General features: G+C 43.7%; 1 protein-coding gene across 17 annotated transcripts in view; it reads right to left on the bottom strand.

Annotated features, from left to right (window-relative positions):
- mark3a (MAP/microtubule affinity-regulating kinase 3a) overlaps positions 1–14862 on the bottom strand; it is a 223778-nt gene that overhangs the window by 103923 nt on the left and 104993 nt on the right. The window contains exon 1 of one of the 17 annotated variants that reach the window (XM_086003050.1): positions 375–561. The exons of the other annotated variants lie outside the window; for them this stretch is intronic. The gene's annotated coding sequence lies outside the window, so the exon portion shown is untranslated. Of the gene's footprint in view, positions 1–374; positions 562–14862 lie in introns of those variants that run through there. 17 annotated transcript variants of the gene reach the window in all.

Here is a 14862-nt window from a genome sequence, read left to right as displayed (position 1 = left end):
CCATCTTCCTAACCCTACATAAACTTGAATTCATCCAAAACTCTGCTGCCCGTATCTTAACTCGCACCAAGTCCCATTCACCCATCACCCCTCTGTTTGCTGACCTACATTGGCTCCCAGTCCAGCAATATCGATTTAAATTTCTCACCCTTGTTTTCAAATCCCTCATGGCCTCGTCCCTCCTTCAGCCCTACAACCCTCTGAAATTTTCGTGCTACTCCAATTCTGGCCTCTTGTGCATCCCCGATTTTAATCACTCCACCACTGGCGGTCGTGCCTTCAGCTGCCTGGGCCCTAGGCTCTGGAATTCCCTTCCTAAACCCCTCCGCCTTTCTATCTCTCTCTCCTCGTTTAAGACGCTCCTTAAAACCTACCTCTTTCCCTGTCCTAATATCTCCTTACGTGCCTCGGTGCAGCGCCTTGGAACTTTGGATTGGACTAGCAGAGAGAGAAAAAATATCCACGTCTTTCCCCTCCTGCCGCAATGTTTTCATTGGTCTACAATTCTGCTGTCGGGATAAGAGGTCCAGTTTCAGCAAAGTAAATGTAGCAAGCATTGATATCACTCTCACGAGACCTAAAACCATAAAAGTGCCAAATGTAAAAATGCTGACATATACACCCATCAAAAAACAACCACAGAAAAGGCCTGTGACAATCTGTCCTTGAACTTAACTCAAAACCCACAACCTTCTGGTCAGGACTCAAATACTCAATTAATTAAAGCTATCATTTTAGTCTCTCACGCAGTTGAAGACAAATTTCTTGCACAATAGTTAGAATTAACTTTTAAAGCTTCACAATAGTAGTCGAACATTCAGTACATTGTTTTATAAATAGGACTCTTTCACAATTAAAATTGATTTAAAATGATTAAAGAACAGTGCCCAAGCTATTTAGAATTAGAAAAAAAAATGCAACTGCGAATGTGGAGGAAATATCAAGATTAACAGAAAGGGTGGAGGCTGTGGTTCATGAACGCTGCTGTTACCACAACTTTGTTCTTTGACTTGCATTACCAAAGTGTTGCCTCAGCCAAGCACACACAAGGTTTCTGAACACTTTGAAATACACTTTTTTATTAGAATATAATCAAATGAGTGGAGAATATAGATTAAAAACACCTACAGAGGAAAAGTAAAAATATATTCCTTATACAGACCTAGAGGCTGAATTTTTAAACTATATTTTATACATTACTGCAGCTTTAAGTAAATCATGTCAAAAAGTGCAATGGTTGTAATTTGCAATTTGTTAAAAAGTGGTAAAAACAGCACTACAGGCACTTTAGGTAACTTTCAAATGTTCCAAATTAGGAGCGTATTATTAAAATCTAGTAACTGTATGTTTAGCATCTGGATGTTTGAAATTAAAGTTAAGTTCAGCAAAAAAAAGGAAAATAGCATCTTGAAACAAACTGAAAGGCCTTTGTGGCTGAAAATGTCTGCATGTGGTTAAGCTACACTTCCGCAGCAACTAACCCCATCTCCACTACAGTGAAGCACATTTAAAATTGATTTGGGCATGATCAGATATTTTCCATCTGCAGAATCTATGTCCATCTATTACAGTGTAAATATGATCAATAAAGATCCATTCTAACTCAACAAATGGTCAAACTATTTAGATTACAATTTTAGTCCATGGTCAAGATTGTTGGGCTGGAGGAGAATAAGGAGATAAGGAGGGTAGAAGTGATGGAAGAATTTAAACATTTTAAAGGCCTAGTCTGTATGCAGTATATTAAAAATTTAAATATGAAATTACATTTAAGAAAAAAAAAGCACTAGAAAAAGCACCAAAATGATGTATTGACAACTGTATCCACCGTAGACTGGCCATCTTGGACTGGGTATTATGTAATGAGAAGGGATTAATTAGCAATCGTGTTGTACGAGGCCCCTTGGGTCAGAGCGATCATAATATGATAGAATTCTTCATTAAGATGGAGAATGAAGTAGTTGACTCAGAGACTAGGGTCCCGAATTTAAATAAAGGAAACTACGATGGTATGAGGCATGAGTTGGGTAGGATTGATTGGGGAATGTCACTCAAAGGGTTGACGGCGGATAGGCAATGGCAAACATTCAAAGACCGCATGGATGAACTACAGAATTTGTTCATCCCAGTTTGGCATAAAAATAAAACAAAAAAGGTGATTCAACCGTGGCTAACAAGGGAAATTAGGGATAGCGTAAAATCCAAGGAGAGGACATATACATTGGCCAGAAAAAGCAGTAAACCTGAGGATTGGGAGCAGTTTAGGATTTAACAAAGGAGGACAAAGGGATTAATTAAGAAGGGGAAAATAGAATGAGACTAAGCTTGCAGAGAACATAAAAACTGACTGTAAAAGCTTTTATAGATATGTGAAGAGAAAAGGATTGGTGAAGTCAAGCGTAGGTCCCTTGCAGTCAGAATCAGGGGAATTTATAATGGGGAACAAAGAAATGGCAGACCAATTAAATACATATTTTGGTACTGTCTTCACAAAGGAGGACACAAATAACCTCCCAGAGATGTCGGGGAACATAGTGTCTGATGAAAGGGAGGAACTGAAAGAAATCAGTATTTGTAGGGAAATGGCGTTAGGGAAATTGACGGGATTGAAGGCCGATAAATCGCCAGGGCCTGATAATCTACATCCTAGGGTATTTAAGGAAGTGGCCCGAGAAATAGTAGATGCATTGCTGATGATCTTCCAGCATTCGATGGAATCTGGAACAGTACCCATGGATTGGAGGGTAGCTAATGTTACCCCACTATTCAAAAAAGGTGGTAGAGAGAAAACGGGGAATTACAGACCGGTAAGCCTGACATCGGTAGTGGGGAAAATGCTAGAGTCCATTATAAAAGATGTAATAGCAGAGCACTTGGAAAACAGTGACAGGATCGGACAAAGTCAACATGGATTTACAAAAGGTAAATCGTGCTTGACTAATCTACTGGAATTTTTTGAGGATGTAACCAGTAAAATAGATAAGGGAGAACCAGTGGATGTGGTGTATTTGGACTTTCAAAAGGCTTTCGATAAGGTCCCGCATAAGAGATTAGCGTGTAAAGTTAAGGCACATGGGATTGGGGGCACGGTATTGACTTGGATAGAGAACTGGTTGGCAGACAGAAAGCAAAGAGTTGGAATAAACGGGTCTTTTTCCGAGTGGCAGGCAGTGACTAGTGGGGTACCGCAGGGATCGGTCCTTGGACCCCAGCTATTCACAATATATATATAAACGATCTAGACAAGGGAACTAGATGTAATATCGCCAAGTTTGCAGACGACACAAAGCTGGGTGGGCGTGTGTGCTGTGAGGAGGATGCCGAGAAACTCCAGGATGATTTGGATAGGTTGGGTGATTGGGCAAAAGCATGGCAGATGCAATATAACGTGGATAAATGCGAGGTTATCCACTTTGGTGTCAAAAACAGAAAGGCAGATTATCTGAATGGCAATAGATTGGGAGAAGGGGAAGTGCAACAAGACCTGGGTGTCCTGGTGCAGCAGTCGCTGAAGGTGAGCATGCAGGTGCAGCAGGTGGTTAAGAAGGCAAATGGTATGTTGGCCTTCGTAGCAAGAGGGTTTGAGTACAGGAACAAGGATGTCTTGCTGCAGTTGTACAGGGCCTTGGTGAGACCACATCGTGAGTATTGTGTGCAGTTTTGGTCGCCTTATCTGAGGATGTTCTTGCCATGGAGGGAGTTCAGCGAAGATTCACCAGGCTGATACCTGGGATGGCAGGAATGACGTTTGAGGAGAGATTGGGTCGATTGGGCTTATACTCGCTGGAGTTTAGAAGAATGAGAGGGGATCTCATTGAAACTTATAAAATTCTGACAGGACTGGACAGACTAGATGCAGGAAGGATGTTTCCGATGGTCGGGGAGTCCAGAACCAGGGGTCACAGTCTAAGGATAAGGGGCAAGCCATTTAGGACAGAAATGAGGAGGAATTTCTTCACCCAGAGAGTGGTGAACCTGTGGAATTCTCTACCACAGAAGGCAGTAGAGGCCAATTCATTAAATATATTCAAGAAGGAGTTGGATATATTTCTTAAGGCTAAAGGGATTAAGGGATATGGGGAGAAAGCAGGGACAGGGTACTGAGTTTGGATGATCAGCCATGATCGCATTGAATGGCGGAACAGGCTCGAGGGGCCGAATGGCCTACTCCTGCTCCTATCTTCTATGTTTCCATATGGTTCCTGAATCAAAAAGCACTAATCCTAATTTTATTCTTGGGGATTTTAAATCTCTGGTTCACAGTTAATTTTTTTTTTAAAACCACCTCATATGATCAGTTTTTGACAATAACAAACCTGGTTTTGCATTCACATTAATGGCATCAGAGATGATGAGACAACTGAAATTCCTGAGGCTCGGAGGGCAGTTTCACAATGCAATGGCAGTGGAGCACTGGAATTTGGGGCGGAACTCAAGTCCAGCAGGGTTCTACCCCATTTCGAACAGTCGGAGGTTCTGGTACTTCCATGGGCAGGCCTAAATTCGCCTGTCCACAAATGGCTGGATGTGTTATAATCCAATTTATATATACAGTATATGAATGAAAGAAATAGACTGAAAAGGATAGATCCTGTATTTACATCATATAAGCAATGCTGGACGCCAAGGATGCCCAAGTCCCTAACCATCTGTGTTGTTAGGGCTGTTGGGGGTGGGGATATTGTATACTTTGAAATTAAATTCTGCCTACTCTTCTGGTGAAGCAAATATTGTGGCCACTGTATCATTGGCTGGAAGGTGAATTAAAAGCGAAGATATGAATTATCCTTTTTAAGTCAACATATAAAGTATTTTAGATTAAATTAAAATTGAAACCAATTTAAAATCTGATCAATTCAATTCTAAAAATGGGCTGCCTGAACCACAGGGACTACCATGTGTACTATACATGGACCAACTTCCCAAATATAGTGCTGTGAAACAAGGAAGGTCAGTGAAATAGAGCCAGTTGATTAATATCACTTGTATCCACATAGGATTAAATTTCCTCGCGTTAAGTACGCAGGAGAGTTGCGCACACAACAGAACAAGACATTTTGTATGGAACTAACTCTCACTTCTTCTAAAATATAGTCACTGTTGTTTTGAAGTGATTATTTGGCTGTAAAGCACTTTGAGATGTCTGGAGGGTGTGAAAAGTGCTATACAAATACAAACTTCTTCCATGAAAAGCAATCCACTGTTATCTATGCCTTTTTAGGATACAGTTACTATACAACAACAACAACTTGTATTTATATAGCACCTTTAACGTAGTAAAACGTCCCAAGGTGTTTCACAAGAGTATTAAAAGACAAAAAAATTGACACCGATTCACATAAGGAGAAATTAGGGCAGGTGACCAAAAGCTGGGTCAAAGAGGCAGGTTTTAAGGAGTGTCTTAAAGGAGGAAAGAGAGGTAGTGAGGCGGAGAGGTTTAGGCAGGGAATTCCAGACCTTAGGGCCAAGGCAACAGAAGGCACGGCCACCAATGGTTGAGCAATTATAATCAGGGATGCTCAAGAGGGCAGAATTAGAGAAGTGCAGATATCTCGGGGGAGGGGGTGGGGTGGTGGTTTGTGGGGCTGAAGGAGATTACAGAGATAGGGAGGGGAGAGACCATGGCGGGATTTGAAAACAAGGATGAGAATTTTGAAATCGAGGTGTTGCTTAACTGGGAGCCAATGTAGGTCAGCGAGCACAGGGGTGATGGGTGAACAGGACTTGGTGCGAGTTAGGACATGGGCAGCCGAGTTTTGGATGACCTCAAGTTTACGTAGGGTAGAATGTGGGAGGCCACCCTGGAGTGTCTTGGAATAGTCAAATCTAGAGGTAGCAAAGGCATGGATGAGCGGAAAGTTCAATACTCTAATAGAAAATATATTTTTTTTGAGGTTATATTTCATGCACCAATCTCTACACAAAATTGTTGAACAAATTTATTAAATGCAGCAAGCAGCTAAGTGAAGTTTCAACATGCAAGGAGAATGTTAATCAATAATAGACAACACAATGGCACATTATAGTTAAAACAGGATAAACAGGGAAGATATCCCTGTCAAATTCTCCAACATCAAGTATCTGCCATTTGCCAGGCTACCTGGGAAGGGTTCTTTCTCAGAAAATTCAGAGTCCACCCATACTACTTGCATTACAGCTCCTTTTCCAATGCTTAAAGAGCTGCATACTAGAGTTTGAAAGTACCAGAGCCAGCTCTCCTGATGCCAGTGTTGGTAAAGATAGCATGTAACTGAGCTATTTAAACCAAGAATCCCCAACGTAAATTCCAATCTGTTCTAATTTAGCTAGTCTCAACTAGAGCATCAATAAAGGTTTCAGAGTTGGCATCAGCACCCCTATGTTGGGGAAGTGAATGCAAAAAGGGAGGAAAACCAGCCAGGATTCCCATTTCTAATCACTATTCCACTGATCCTTGCTGGAAAATACATGCGTGCAACTGTTGGGTGAAGCCAGGTTCAAGCTAGGTTTTGATGCTCTATGTGATCAAATCGTCTGTCATCAGTCTCCCAACAGTCATCTTTGTCTGCCTGCTTGGTCAAGGGTTGGTGATAGCATTGGAAAATAAAAGGGAGAATTTTGTTAGTATAAAAGCTATGTCAAATCATGATATAAACCAATAATTTAGGCTCCTATCTCAACTTGTGTCTTTAAGGAGCTATATCTTGACACTTTTGAATATCAGTGAGGTGAGCATTCCCTTTAACTGAATGCAAAAGAACAAAACGCTTTGAATCTTTATATACTAATTCTTCAAATCATTCCCAATAAAAAATGATGCAAACACTTATATCTCCATTTTAAAATTTTGCAAGGATTGAAAAGAAAAGCAAAATAAGACATATGCATTTTAAAGTGTAATAACCAATCTTAAACCAGTCATTGCTGCAATATTTTAAATATTGCAGAGCTGACGATGTAGTTACGAGCCACTAAAGTTTTCACTACGCCAGTTAGTTAATACAAGTCAAACTATTCTGAATTAGATTTTTGTATGTAAATTTTGGTTCATTTTATACAAGTGCATTTTTTTTTATTCGTTCATGGGATCTCGGCATCGCTGGCAAAGCCAGCATTTATTGCCCATCCCTAACTGCCCTTGAGAAGGTTATTGTATTGGACTGCACTTAAAAACTTACAATGCCATTTTTGAAAAATTTCAGCTAACCAACTCTTTGCAATACTTCTGTTGCAAAATATATCAAATATATATTACAGGAAACTTTGTGCTATCCGGCACCGAGCTGTTGCCGTCCCATCAAAACTGCCGGACAAACCAGCGCTAATGTTGAAACATACGGAGATTTTGAGCTCCGTATCTGGCAATATACCCTGTTGCTTAGCAACAGCTTCTAAACAGTCGGCCGTACCTTGCAAGCGTCTCTGTAGCTTAGCAACAGCTTCAGCGAGACCTTGCAGAGCCTGACTGGTGAAAAAAAACCAACGAAAAGAAAAAAAACCTAACGAAACGGCTCCTGATTTTTGCCGGTGGCTCGAGCATTCCGGACAGTTAACCTCCGGATAAACCAAAGTTTCCTGTAAATGTGTGCCCATCTCTGTCCTTTTCTTCACACATAGCAACAACAACTTGTATTTATATAGCGCTTTTAACATAGTAAAACGTCCCAAGGCGCTTCACAGGAGAATTATAAGACAAAAAATTTGACACCGAGCCACATTACTTATTATTGATGCAATTTCCATCAGGTTCTATCACCTACCGCCTGCAAGGAGTCGGCAGCAGTGGCGGAGGAAGCACAAATATATAGGGAGGCCGAGGACAGAGCTGACCTGCGAGGAGTCGGCAGCGGAGGAGGAGGTAGATACAAATCCGGCGAATACCAAAAAAGCAGCAAAATCAAGGAATGGCGTCACAGGACAGCAAGTAGGTGGTTGTTGGGTGAGTATTACCGTTTTATTCTCTCTAACTTAACTAGATAAACTAATTAATATAGCTATAAATAATCGTGTGAATAAAGACTAAGAGAGCGAGAAAAGTGGCCTGAAATAAAGGTAGGCCCGTCTTTTAAGAGTCTTAGGGAGAAAAATTCGGTTGGTTAGTGCCACCAGTTAGCACCTCCGGGGGTGCTAGCAACTTAGCGCCCGAGTGCGGTGATTTTAGTGCTGCTCGCGAAATTGCACTAAACATTGTGCCCGCAGATTGCGGCATCATGCAAGCGTGCATCCTAGCACCCTGGACCGGAAATTGAGTCGCGCCCCCCTGCCTTAGCGCCTGCTGCTAGGAATGACAGGTAGAGGGGAACGTTTTCAAGTCGGGAAGGGGCTGGGGGAGCGCTATTTAAAGGCGGGCGCTTCCTGCCTTTTCTTGTCGGCAAAATTTTTGGTACACACAGGTTGAGAGGAAGAGACACGTCTGGAGAGATTTAACACTGTCCTACGGAGTTTTGGTCCTCAGCACCACTTGAGGTTCCTAAGCGCCGAGCTCTTTCCCTGGGTCTATCCATTAGTGCTTCCAACACAATTGCTTTAGAGGTCGAGATTCAAGGCTGCAATGAGCAGGGAATGGCTGGCCAGCAAGATGGCCCCTCCCCTTTAAGAACTGGACGGCACCAGTCTGGCTGGCTTCCATGGTAACTGGCATCGCCTGAGCTTCGGTAGAGTTCTGAGGCAGCGCCTCGCTCCCTGATGTCTGTGCCTTAAGAGAGATGTGTAGCGCTTGATTTAGCCCTCAAATTACCTCCAGGGGTGATAGAGGCGAATTTTGCAATCGGGGGCGATAATTAGCGCCGGGCGCTAAACTTTGCGTCCGGCCGATATTAACGCCCCAAAATGGGCAATACCCAATTTTTTCCCCTTAGTCTTAAGTTTATTTCTGTAAGTTAGTTAATAGTCTATTAAATAGAGGCATGGCAGGGCACCCTCAGTCCCATGGAACGCTGATCTAGTGCCATGTGGGAAATCCAGGACGCTTCCCGTGTCCTGGACAACCACATGTGCGGGAAGTGTCGTCGACTGGAGGAGCTTGAGCTCCGGGTTTTGGAGCTTGAGCAGCAGCTGGCATCACTAAGGTGCATCTGTGAGGCTGAGAGCTACGTAGATAGCACATTTCAGGAGATGGACACCCCGCAGTGCAAGAGTGTGCAGGCAGAGAGGGAATGGGTGACCGTCAGACAGACAAGGAGGACCAGGAAGGTATTACAGGAGTCCCCTGAGTGCATCTCGCTCTCCAACCAGTATACTGGTGTGGGAGATTGTTCCTCTGGGGAGTATATGTGTGCGGGAAGTGAAACCAGCTGCAGCTACTGACAGACCGCATTGCGGCACTGGAGCTGCGAATGGATACATACTGGAGCATTCGTGATGCTGAGGACATCGTGGCTAGCACGTTTAGGGAGTTGGTCACACCGCAGGTAAAGGCTGCACAGGCAGGAAGGGAGTGGGTGACCACCAGGCACAGTAGTAGGCGCAGGCAGGTAGTGCAGGGGTCCCATGTGGCCATCCGCCTCTCAAACAGATATACCACTTTGGATATTGTTGAGGGAGATGGCTTATCGGGGGAAGGCAGCAGCAGTCAACTTCCTGGCACCATGGGTGGTTCTGCTGCACAGGACGGGAGGAAAAAGAGTGGGAGAGCAAGTGATAGGGGATTCTATTGTAAGGGGAATAGATAGGCATTTCTGCGGCCACAAACGAGACTCCAGGATGGTATGTTGCCTCCCTGGTGCAAGGGTCAAGGATGTCTCGGGGCAGCTGCAGGGCATTCTGGAGGGGGAGGGTGAACAACCAGTTGTCGTGGTGCATATAGGTACCAACGATATAGGTAAAAAACGGGATGAGGTCCTAAAAGCTGAATATAGGGAGTTAGGAGGCAAATTAAAAAATAGGACCTCAAAGGTAGTAATCTCAGGATTGCTACCAGTACCACATGCTAGTCAGAGTAGAAATAGAAGGATATTTCAGACGAGTACGTGGCTAGAGGAATGGTGCAAGGGGGAGGGATTCAATTTCCTGGGACATTGAAACCGGTTCTAGGGGAGGTGGGACCAGTACAAATTGGATAGTTTGCATCTGGGTGGGACTGGGACCGATGTCCTAGGGGGAGTGTTTGCTAGTGCTGTTGGGGAGGGTTTAAACTAAAATGGCAGGGGTTTGGGAACCTGTGCAGGGAGACAAAGGAAAGGGAAGCAAGGATAAAAACAAAAGACAGGAAGGAGAAAAGCAAAAGTGGAAGGCAGAGAAATCAAGGGTGTAAATCAAACAGGGCTACAGTAAATAATAATTCTAAACGGTCTAATATTGTTAAAAAAACAAGCCTGAAGGCTTTGTGACTGAGTGCAAGGAGCATTCGTAATAAAGTGGATGAATTAGCTGCGCAAATAGATGTAAACGGATATGATGTAATTGGAATTACGGAGACATGGCTCCAGGGTGACCAAGGCTGGCAATTGAACATCCAGGCGTATTCAATATTCAGGAAGGACAGGCAAAAAGGAAAAGGAGGTGGGGTAGCATTGCTGGTTAAAGAGGAGATTAACACAATAGTAAGGAAGGATATTAGCTCTGATGATGTGGAATCTGTATGGGTAGAGCTGAGAAATACCAAGGGGCAGAAAACGTTAGTGGGAGTTGTATACAGACACCAAACAGTAATGCTGAGGTTGGGGATGGCATTAAACGGGAAATTAGAGATGCATGCAATAAGGGCACAGCAGTTATCATGGGTGACTTTAATCTACATATAGATTGGGCTAACCAAATTAGTAACAATACTGTGGAGGAGGAATTTCTAGAGTGTATGTGGGATGGTTTCCTGGACCAATATGTCGAGGAACCAACTAGAGATCAGGCCATCTTAGACTGGGTATTATGTAATGAGAAAGGATTAATTAGCAATCTTGTTGTGCGAGGCCCCTTGGGGAGGAGCGATCATAATATGATAGAATTCTTCATTAAGATGGAGAGTGAAGTAGTTGACTCAGACACTAGGGTCCTGAATTTAAATAAAGGAAACTACGATGGTATGAGGCGCGAGTTGGCTAGGGTGGATTGGGGAACATTACTTAATGGGTTGATGGTGGATAGGCAATGGCAAACATTTAAAGATCACATGGATGAACTACAGAATTTGTTCATCCCTGTCTGGCATAGAAATAAAAAAAGTGACTCAACCGTGACTAACAAGGGAAATTAGGGATAGCATAAGATCCAAGGAGAGGACATATAAATTGGCCAGAAAAAGCAGCAAACCTGAGGATTGGGAGCAGTGTAGGATTCAGCAAAGGAGGACAAAGGGATTAATTAAGAGGGGGAAAATAGAATATGAGTGTAAGCTTGCAGGGAACATAAAAACTGACTGTAAAAGCTCCTATAGATGTGTGAAGAGTAGGTCCCTTGCAGTCAGAATCAGGGTAATTTATAATGGGAACAAAGAAATGACTGACCAATTAAATACATACTTTGGTTCTGTCTTCACAAAGGGGGACACAAATAACCTTCCAGAGATGTCGGGGAACATAGGGTGTAATGAGAGGGAGGAATTCAATTAAATCAGTATTTGTAGGGAAATGGTGTTAGGTAAATTGACGGGATTGAAGGCCAATAAATCCCCAGGGCCTGATAATCTACATCCTAGGGTACTTAAGGAAGTGGCCCTAGAAATAGTAGATGCATTGCTGGTCATCTTCCAAAATTCTATAGACTCTGGAATAGTTCCCATGGATTGGAGAGTCGCTAGTGTAACCCCACTAGTTAAAAAAGGTGGTAGAGAGAAAACGGGGAATCACAGACCGAAGCCTGACATCGGTAATGGGGAAAATGCTAGCGTCCATTATAAAAGATGTAATAGCAGAGCACTTGGAAAACAGTGACAGGATCGGACAAAGTCAACATGGATTTACAAAAGGTAAATCGTGCTTGACTAATCTACTGGAATTTTTTGAGGATGTCACTGGTAGATTAGATAAGGGAGAACCAGTGGATGTGGTGTATTTGGACTCTCAGAAGGCTTTCGATAAGGTCCCGCATAAGATATTAGCATGTAAAGTTAAAGCACATGGGATTGGGGGTAAGGTACTGACTTGGATAGAGAACTGGTTGGAAGACAGGAAGCAAAGAGTTGGAATAAACGGGTCTTTTTCCAAGTGGCAGGCAGTGACTAGTGGGGTACCGCAGGGATCAGTCCTAGGACCCCAGCTATTCACAATATATATTAATTATCTAGACGAGGGAACTAGCTGTAATATCTCCAAGTTTGCAGACGACACAAAGCTGGGTGGGCGTGTGTGCTGTGAGGAGGATGCAGAGAAACTGCAGTATGATTTGGACAGGTTGGGTGATTGGGCAGACGCATGGCAGATGCAGTATAATGTGGATAAATACAAGGTTATCCACTTCGGTGGTAAAAACAGAAAGACAGATTATTATCTGAACGGCAATAGATTGGGAAAAGGGGAAGTGCAACGAGACCTGGGTGTCCTGGTGCACCAGTCGCTGAAGGTAAGCATGCAGCTGCAGCAGGCGGCTAAGAAGGCAAATGGTATGCTGGCCTTCATAGCGAGAAGATTCGAGTACAGGAGCAAGGATGTCTTGCTGCAGTTGTACGGGGACTTGGTGAGACCACACCTTGAGTACTGTGTGCAGTTTTGGTCACCTTATCTGAGGAAGGATGTTCTTGCCATGGAGGGAGTGCAGCGAAGATTCACCAGACTGATACCTGGGATGGCAGGAATGACGTATGAAGAGAGATTAGGCTTATATTCACTAGAGTTTAGAAGAATGAGAGGGGATCTCATTGAAACTTATAAAATTCTAACAGGACTGGACAGACTAGATGCAGGAAGGATGTTCCCGATGGCGGGGGAGTCCAGGACCAGGGGTCACAGTCTAAGGATAAGGGGTAAGCCATTTAGGACTGAGATGAGGAGGAATTTCTTCACCCAGAGAGTGGTGAACCTGTGGAATTCTCTACAACAGAAGGCAGTTGAGGCCATATATATTCAAGAAGGAGTTAGATATATTTCTTAAGGCTAAAGGGATCAAGGGATATGGGGAGAAAGCGGGGACAGGGTACTGAATTTGGATGATCAACCATGATTTCATTAAATGGTGGTACAGGCTCGAGTGGCCTACTCCTGCTCCTATCTTCTATGTTCCTATGTTCCTACAGCCAGAGCCAAGTCCAAGTCCACGGCACCACGGGTGGCTGAGCTGTACAGGACAGGGGTGGTGGTGGGGGGTGGTGGAAGGAGGAAGATCGGAAAGGCAATAGTGGTAGAGGGTTTAATAGTTAGGGGAACAGACAGGCGTTTCTGCGGCCGCAGACGTGATTCCACAGGATGGTATGTTGCCTCCCTGGTGCCAGGGTCAAGGATGTCACTGAGCGGCTGCAGAACATCCTGAGGGGGGAGGGTGAACAGCAAGAGGTCGTGGTCCATATCGGTACCAACGACCTAGGTAGAAAAAGGGATGAAGTCCTGCAGGCAGATTTTAGAGACGGTAGTAATCTCTGGATTACTACCTGTGCCACAAGCTAGTGAGTATAGAAATAGGAGGATAGAGCAGATGAGTGCATGGCAGGAGGGAGGGCTTCAGATTGCTGGTTCATTTGGAGCGGTTCTGGGGGAGGTGGGACCTGTACAGGCCGGACGGGTTGCACCTCAACAGAGCCGGAACCGATATCCTCGCAGGAGGCTTTGCCAGTGCTGTTGGGGAGGGTTTAAACTAATTTGGCTGGGGGATGGGCACCAGGATGTAGCATTATAAAGGAGAAACAAAGTGCACAAAGGATGGGGAGAGACAGATAGCACTAGAGTAAGAAATAGTAAGGTATTAGGTGGAGTCAGACAAAGAATGAATGCAAGAAGGTTTACAGTGCATGTGTGTAAATGCACGAAGAGTGGTAAATAAGGCTGCAGGCTAAAATAGACACATGGGAATATGATGTTGTGGCGATAACAGAGACCTGGCTCAAAAAAGGGCAGGATTGTGTTTTAAATATTCCTGGATATAAGGTGCTCAGGAAAGATAGGGAAGGACAGAAAGGAGGTGGGGTGGCAGTATTGGTTAAGGAGAATATTACAGTGCAGGAGAGAGAGGATGTTCTGGAGGAGTCAAGGACAGAATCTATTTGATTATAGAGTTAAGAAATAATAAAGGTGCCATTACACTACTAGGTGTATTCTATAGGCCACCAACTTGTGGGAAAGATACAGAGGAGCAAATTTGCAGCGAAATTACCGAGAGGTGCAAGAACTATAGAATAGTAATAATGGGGAACCTCAATTATTCTAATATGGACTGGGATAGTAATAGTGTAAAGGGCAGAGAGGGGAAAGAATTTGAGAACTTTCTTGATCAGTATGTTTCCGGTCCAACGAGGAAAGAGGCATTGCTGGATTTGGTTCTGGGGAATGATATGGGTCAAGTTCAGCAAGTGTCAGTAGGGGAACATTTAGGGCGCAGTGATCATAGTATCATAAGGTTATGGAAAAGGACAGGGAGCAATCTAGAGTAAAAATACTTCATTGGAGGAAGGCAAATTTCAGTAGGTTGAGAACGGATCTGGCCCGGGTAAATTGGAATCAAAGATTGGCAGGCAAAACTGTAATCAAACAATAGGCTACCTTTAAAGAGGAGATGGTTCGGGTACAATCAAGGTACATTCCCATGAAGGGGAAAGGTAGAGCAACTAAAGACAGAGCTCCCTGGATGACGAAGGAGATAGAGAGTAAGATGAAGCAGAAAAAGAGCGCATATGACAGATACAATGATGAAGGGTCGCAGACCTGAAACGTTAACTCTGTTTCTCTCTCCACGGATGCTGCCTGGCCTGCTGAGTATTTCCAGCATTTTCTGTTGTTATTTCGCATATGACAGATGTCAGGT

This window comes from Somniosus microcephalus, chromosome 12, assembly GCF_052327205.1.
Source record: "Somniosus microcephalus isolate GS21.2 chromosome 12, FLI_Smic_1.0, whole genome shotgun sequence".
In the NCBI taxonomy this organism is placed as follows: Eukaryota; Metazoa; Chordata; class Chondrichthyes; order Squaliformes; family Somniosidae; genus Somniosus; species Somniosus microcephalus.
This window is presented reverse-complemented; position numbering and strand designations above follow the sequence as displayed.